The following is a 7,995-nucleotide window of genomic DNA, read 5'->3' as shown; positions in this document are numbered from 1 at the left end:
AGTTTCAATGTCATCTGTAAAATGCGGGTGACCGTTCCTACCTTAGAGGTTTGGTGTGAGAATTTGACTGCAGGAGTTCATGTCACCTCCAGCCTTCCTGGCAATGTAACATTTGTTCACTCACTCAACAAACAGGAGCAGGAATTCCAGGTCCTCATGCTGGGGGTGCAGCAGCGAATCATGCAGTTGGTGCCTGTGCCCTGAGAGTCAGAGAGAGACGTGCCCTAAGCAAAGACACAGGAAGGTATGAGAGGTGCCAGGCCCAATGGAAACAATAAAGCGGGCAATGAGTGCAGAGGGCCGAGTGGTGAGGGTGCCATCTATATTGCATGGGAAGGAAAAGCCTCTCTCTTAGAACATTGAAAGAGTGGAAGGGTGTGGGCCTAGTGGAGAGCCAGAAAAAGAACACCAACCAAAAAGAAAATAGAAACACTGAGAGTGCCTGGTGTCCAGGAAGAGCAAGGGAACCAGTGTGGGTAGAAGAGAGGAGTGGAAAGGGGCAGTTTCCTCACCCGAACGTGCATCTGGGTTAGCCACATCTCAGGAATTACTGATCTGGCCTGTGTAAAGCACTCAGATGTTTTAACAGTGATTAGAATTATGATTTTGCCATATGCTTGATTTATGGTAACTGCAATGGTGGCTTTAAGTATTGTCCTATAAAATTTCTTGCTTACACTGCTCTGAAATCCCATGCTCCTCACACTCCAGCTCCGTTGCCTCTGCTTAGAACTTTTCCCTTTCCTCCTAGCATACTCATAGGTATCTTTGGGTTTCAGTTAAACATTGTGTGTTCTGGGAAGCTTCCCTGATTGTCCCTAGTGGGGGTTATGTGGTCTTTCTCTATATTCCTGTATTCCTTCTCTCATTAATCCATATGGCATTACAATATGAATGAATGTTTAATAACTATCTTTCCCGTGAACAATTGGGTACCATGAAACCAAGGTTGTGTCTATCTTATACCCAGTTACATCTCTAGCATTGAATTTGAGCAGATCATCTAATGATCATTTGAGTTGGTTGGATGAAAGGATGGATGAATGGATGGAAGCATGAATGGAGATGGGTGGGTGGATGGATGGATGGATGGGTGGAAGCCTGAATGCTAGTGAAATTGCCCCTAATGGCACATTACAATGCAGAGTTTAATTAGACAATATTATAATATTGATGAGATATGGAGTGCCACACAAACTACATGCTGAAACCACGGATTTCATTAAGAAAAGTCCCCAGGGAGGAATACATTATTAAATTTTTAGAACTTTAAAATTGGGAGGAACCCTTTTAATCATTGAGTTAAATGGCCTCAATTAAGAGAAAGAGAAAGCTGAGGAACAAAGAGATGAAGTAACTTGCCAACATCACCCAATTCATTGTAGTCAAAGCTGGGACTGGTAACCTGGCATTTGGGTTTTCTAGCATTTGATTCAAAGAGTGTGTTGGACACTGTCTACTTCTAGGATCCCAGGATCCAAACACTGAGATTCTATAATGGTTGTCTGTAGCTCAATCTGATGCTGAGAAGAAGGTGGGAAAGACCTGTATTCTGGAGGTTGGATATTTTTAGATTTGATACATTTTATGGGCAGGATATCACTTATGTGATAGTTTCTAAACCCTTCAGCCTAGTGAAATACTTTTGAAAGTACGTTAATTTCTGTATTAGAATCACAACGCTCTGACATGCTTGGTAGATTTTTTCCCATCCACTGAGTCCTAAAGTAGCAAGCTTGATTTGAAAATAAATTATTAGTAAACATTTGAAAATGGAAAACACATTAATCCCAGAACACTTAGCTCCTTCCTTCACATACACACTTCAAAACTTCTAAGACTCTATTCTGTGTGAATGCTTGAATCTTTCCCTAAATCATAACGTGGGTAAACTTACCGATATATTTTTATAATTTTATTAGAGGTTTTAATTCACTGCTTTATCTGTCTCTGTTAGACTGCAGAATAGCTTTAAATATCCAAGTGGTAATTAATGAATTTTTTATGTTGCAAATCAAACATTTTCATCTGTGTGCTGGTGAAGTAGAGGTGTAGAAGGATTGAAAGAGTAATTGTTTCTTCCAACTCCACACTGTTGGCTGGTGTGCGCCTCCTGTTTTAGGAGTGGCTTTGTATTTGTTACCTAGTGTGACTAGTGCCCAGTGTGGCAATGTCTGCTGTCTTTCTGAAGGTCAGGGTTCCTTACGTGTTTCTTGCCAGAGACATTCCTGACTAGATGGAAAGTCTTTGACTATGGAATTTTTGGTTGAGTGCAAAATAATAAAAAGCATGTGTATGTTAAAAAAAGGATCAGCTTAATGGCAAATGAGCATTGGCCTATGTTAATATTCTATTACAGTAAGAACTTCTATTTAATAAATTTTATCCAGATTCTACCCCCCTACACAGAATCTAATGTATTTTTCTAAGTGGCCTGCCAACCTAAGTATATATGATACATTTGATTTATGTTAAGTCAATAACATGCACAAGCTATTTAAAATTGTACTTTAAGTGTAGAAATATGAACTCAAGGAAACATGTATAGTACTATATATTGAGAAGGGAGAGTGTTAGCTTTTTAGAGGCTGAAATGCCTTGCAAATGTTATTCTATTTAGAAGATATTTTTTAAATGTGGTGCTTTGTCAAGTGGTAAGAAAGTAAGTCTGAAATCTTGCAGTTTAGTTTAGAACCTAAAATGGAGCCGATATTCAAGACTTCATGTAACACAGCAGTTTTCCTTTCCTCTCACTAATGAGAAGTGAGCCAGTGAGAGCAGCCCTTGAGAACATTCACGAAAGGACTGAAAAATCTTTGGAAGCCACCTGGTGTTCTTCTATGGTCTTAATTAATACTGGACTTGGTGACATTTATGTATCAAAGCAATAAGCTAAACAGGAAACAACTTATGTCACCTAAAGCTTTTTAACAAATCAATGCAACTATTTGTAATTGCTTGTTTCACAAGATTAAAAGTGCTAAGGCCTGATCTTTGTCCATGGATTTGTGGTCAACTTGACCTGTGCTTCCGTTGTTTAAAGAAAAAAAAAGGAGTTGGTGATCAGCATCAACTTCCATCAAGTAATCCATACTGCTAATATTTCTGGAATTTTAATGTAGTTACAATTTATAGCCGATCAAATGTGGTTACTTAAATTGCTGTTGCTAGTAGACAGTTTAACTGTCTTTATTAATTACAGTATAATTTAATGTTTGAGTACCAGCACTTGTGTTGGTCATTTTTATAGCTAGAGAAGTCATCTGCCTTATGACAAACCATTTTAGCATTTTCAATGGAAATTTGCTAATATGATGAGTGATAAAAATGTCACATACTGGTAAATAATGATTATTGCTTTGGCTAAAATTAATTATTGAAAGACCGGTTACCTTCAAATTAACATTACAACTTGAAGCTTGTCTTTTCCCCTCCTTATATGCTCGATATAAGCCGGAAAAAAAAAAAAAAAAAAAAAAAAAAAAAAGACCTCTGATAACTTCAAATGAATATATACACAAATATATTGGTATTAAGCATCAAATGTCATTTGACAATCAGAGCAGATGACATAGGTTTTGTTTTCTTAGAAAATAACTTTACAAATAAATAAAAGGTTATATCTGGAGTGATGGTTTTCTAATCCAAATATTGCCCATTAAACCAGTGTTTCTGTATGTAATTTAATTTCCCTCCAATGTGAATTCTATATTAAGCCTTTCATCAGTCAATTCCTTAAATGAAGGTTTGAGACTCAACTTCACTTTGTTTGAATAAAGAATAATTTTATTTGACTCACTACAATAATGAGGTAAATTGTGATTACTAACCTAAACATAAATGTGTATTATCAAAAAAGACAAAATCTAGTTAGGTCAAGTAAGACTAATTGCACTTTAATCTTTTTGGGGGAGAATGGGGCATTACTATCATGTTTGTGTTGGTGAGAAACTGGAATTTCTAAGAATTTAGGCTCTATCTATAAAAAGGCCCGATTTAAAAGAAAAATCAGTATTTTGGGTTTGCTACCTTGTTTACCTGTGTGACAAGCTTGAAATAAATATGTGAAAAGATGTTCCTGCTTTAGAACAGTTCCAGAAATTTAAGTGTCCTATGCATCAACCTGCAAAACTGTCACTAGGCATTGTCATACTTGGCTTGACAAATATATGTAATATTTAGTTTTACCAACTGCATATGCTGTAGGCAGTATATATATTTAAGCCTGGCATTTTAAGGATTCTCAGTTAATCTTAGTAGGTAGATGAGAACTAGAAGGGATTGACTACTTTTCTAATTATCAGACTAGAGGACTTCTAAACTGACCTAACTACTCATGAAAGGAGGACACCACTTCACAGCTTAATAGCAAAATCTTATATTAACAAAATTTTCTTCCTTAATGTGGGATTTTCAAAACAATGCTAGGAAGAAAATACCTACACGCTCCTCAGCGTCATCCAGTGTTTTACTTAATAAAAATTGCAGGATAACTTTCAAGTCTTCTCTTAGTGTGTGCAATGTGCTCTGAATTACACAGGTAATGGTTTTCGTTACCATGCTTTGGCCACTTAACGTGCTGCTTTCTATAGACCAGCGATTGTCAACCTGTGTGCTACAAAAACTTTTAAAAACATGCAATACCTGAGTATTTAATCAGGGGCACTGACCTCTTTTCCCTCAGATTGTGAAATTAAAAAATGACAACCAAGACAATAGCTGTCCTGTGTGAATGAATCAAAATCATACTTATTTTTTTGTTAGATCTGCAAAAAAATGTATTTTTTGGTGTGCTGCAGAATTTTAGTAGTTTGTGTGCCACGAGATGAAAAAGGTTGAAAATGGCTGCAATAGACCAATTTATTAAAAGATGCCCAAATTCATTATCCTTAGAGTGTATACAAGCTATATTAAAGAGAAATTTTATTAGATAGGCAATTTTTAAAAATGCAAAGATCAAGATGGTTTTTCTGGAATATTTAAGTTACTAGTGCTCTGCTTTCTTCAATGAATGCAGTTACCTAGCATATTTTTGATAGAATATTTTAATAAAATTATTTGTTCTAAGCATTTATCATTATATGTAAAAATAATTTCTTGATGAGAATATTATAGACGGTCCATGTTTTTGACATTAGCATTTTATTTGGATGACTAATCTTGCAGATGTGAAATTTTAATGAATTATTCATGGTATTGCTTTCCTCTGAAATTTTAGTTTGCTCTTAATGCTAGTTATTAAACATTTTGTTTTTCTCTGTAGAATTTGATGAAAAAAATGAGGGTGTACTTCCTCAAGAGAAAAGCTAGCCTCCTCTGTTTTGCTTTTCCAATTCTGTAAGTGGAGATTTTTATGTTGAATCTGGAGGACAAGACCTTCAGCCCTCTGTGATGAGAACTGCTTTTAGTTAAGACTGATTTTAATTCAGTGTTGGAAGCTGCTGGTGATAAACCCAAGGCATATGCCTATCATACAATATCAGCAGGTCAGAAGGGGAAAGAAATTTAGGCTGTGGCAACTTTTACTACCAGTGTGAACAACCAGCATTTTTATTGCATTTGAGAATGCTATGTCAGTAATTAGTACTGACTACACGACGTTTATTTTTTTATTGTCTGTATCCACAGACACGGAATGATGGAATTACACTTGATGTCAAGGAATGAGTTTCTATTATGCCTTATCAAAACAAAACAAAACAAAACAAACTATAACGAAAGGTTCTTGTTAATGGCAGCACACATCCACGAAGCACCGTGAGGGCAGTCCGCACTGTACCATCTTCACCAAGGCTCCCGGGTGGCAGAGACCATGTGAACTACACTGGGACTACAAAATGCCTTTAGAATTACAAGTCTCATTCTCAGGATAAAGAAGTGAAACCCACTCTCAAAAACATTCAAAGTATCGAAAGGGTACACCATTAACCAAAGGTCCCCAAAATATTCAAATTCCTTTTAAGTGTGTTCTTTGTAACCTTGGAAATGGAGCTCAGCTGGAATGTGTAAGGAATTAAAATATTTAACATTTTTTTCACAATAAAATAGCTAGTGATTTATATCACGTTTTTGGGTTAAGAATCCAAGTTGTTCTTTACAAGGTCTGGTGGAATGCTGGAAACAGTGTTAGAGCTGTCCGAAAGCGCAGGCCAGCTAGTCACTCCTCCTGGACAGAGCCTTGATATTTCATTGCGCTGCTGGTTCAGTCCAGGCAGCGTAACTCGTCTTACCAGGACAGACTTGAGGGAGAAGTAGGATGGATCCTCATTCCTGACAGTGCATTTGCCTGAAACAAGGGACTATCTCTCTAATGTACACTTTTCTTTGGGGGGGGGGGGTGATAACAAACTGTTTTACATCTTGGCACCTTGTAAAGTTTTCTTTCTTTTTTCTTTTTAATACAAAAAGTTCCATAGCTTTGACACAGCCCATCATTAATCACTATGTCACTGATAAACTTCGAAAGTGTGACCCTGAAATTTCATCATGCAAAATATTTACTGCAGCAGGAGAAAACATTTCTTTTTCTCTTTTCAGATGTATGAACTTCTTTAAGATAGCCAGGAAGGCAGTGGTAGGATAAACACAATGGGTAGGAATGTATCAAAAAACAGATTAACACACATGCGCACACACACACACACAAAGACCTGTACAAAATGCTCTTATCAGTGAGAAGAGGGAGAAAAAATATCTGTCAACTATGTTACAATTTAAAAGCAAAAAAAAAAAAAAGGGGGGGGGCGGAATTCTCCCTCCCACGTGTCAGAAAATGTCATCCAATATTCTTAAAGCAAGAATAACTAAATAAAATACATGTGCAGCATACTCTGCAATTCCATTACAACAGTAGTTTTTTTTCCCAAAGCTATTTTTTAAGTATTATTAATATAAAGCAGTTGCACAAAAAGCAAAGGTATTTTGACAAACAGGTGTATGCATTTATTCCTTCTTAGGAACAGTATCTAAAAAAGATCCGCCCTCCTCCCTCCCCCCAAAAGGACAAGATTCACACAGACACATTGGGGTATATGTACAACATAATAAACCCCATCCTAAAGAAGCGACTGGGATAGCCCCAAGGGATACAGAATCAGAACTGTAAAAATCATATGAAGTTTGCTAGCTGTAAAGCCTGAGATTTTTTTTTTTTCAGTTGGTTCTTCTGCATGGCTGTGATACCTGCAAAGATAAGTAAAATCTAATTTTTCTTTTTTTTCCCTTTTGCTACAGTCTTTAGATTAAGCATGCAAGACATACAACTAAGTGCAACTGAGTGAAATGTATTTTTAAAAATTTTAATCATTCCCTAAAGGTTTGAACTGAGGTATGCGTACTAACAGTTTCTCATGCTGTTATCTTTACTCATGTCTAGCTACACATGCTGAGAATGAACTAATCTACCAGATTTTTATCCTCTTTTGAATATCAAACTAACCAGCAACCACTCAATTTAGAAGCACAGGGCCCCCTTCCCATGACCCTGTCTGGCTACTGCCTGTGCATCATGAAGCTGCCTGGAAGTTAAAAACAAGTCCCGCGTGACCACAGACTACCCTCTTTATACAGGAAGCAGAGTGAAGCTTCAAAAGTTAACTGCCAAAAAAGTGTTTGTACCAAGGTTACGAGTAGACAGGAGTGCTACTTTCTTTTTTTAAATAAAAAATGCTGACCAAAGTTTAATCAGAAAAAAAAAGGAAAAAGTATTTTTAAACAAAACAAAAGAGGCTTTATGCCAAGATGAACCAAAATTAACAGTGATCATAGCACAGGCCTTCAACAAAAGTGGCATAAAATTTTTCTTAAAAAAAAAAAAAGTATTCTAGATGTAGTATTATGTGGTCTATTTCCATTGCGGAAGCTTTTCTCTTCTCTCTGTGTTATCTTGTCTCCCTTCCTGGATAACCCCTAATTTTCAATGACATACATTCATGTTTTTCTTTGAGATGGGACCCCTCCCTTCCTTTGCTCCTTTAATACTGTGTCCTATTTTCA

This window comes from Furipterus horrens, unplaced genomic scaffold (assembly GCF_987537825.1).
Source record: "Furipterus horrens unplaced genomic scaffold, mFurHor1.1.pri manual_scaffold_7, whole genome shotgun sequence".
Classification (NCBI taxonomy): Eukaryota; Metazoa; Chordata; class Mammalia; order Chiroptera; family Furipteridae; genus Furipterus; species Furipterus horrens.
Note: the sequence above shows the minus strand (reverse complement) of the source record.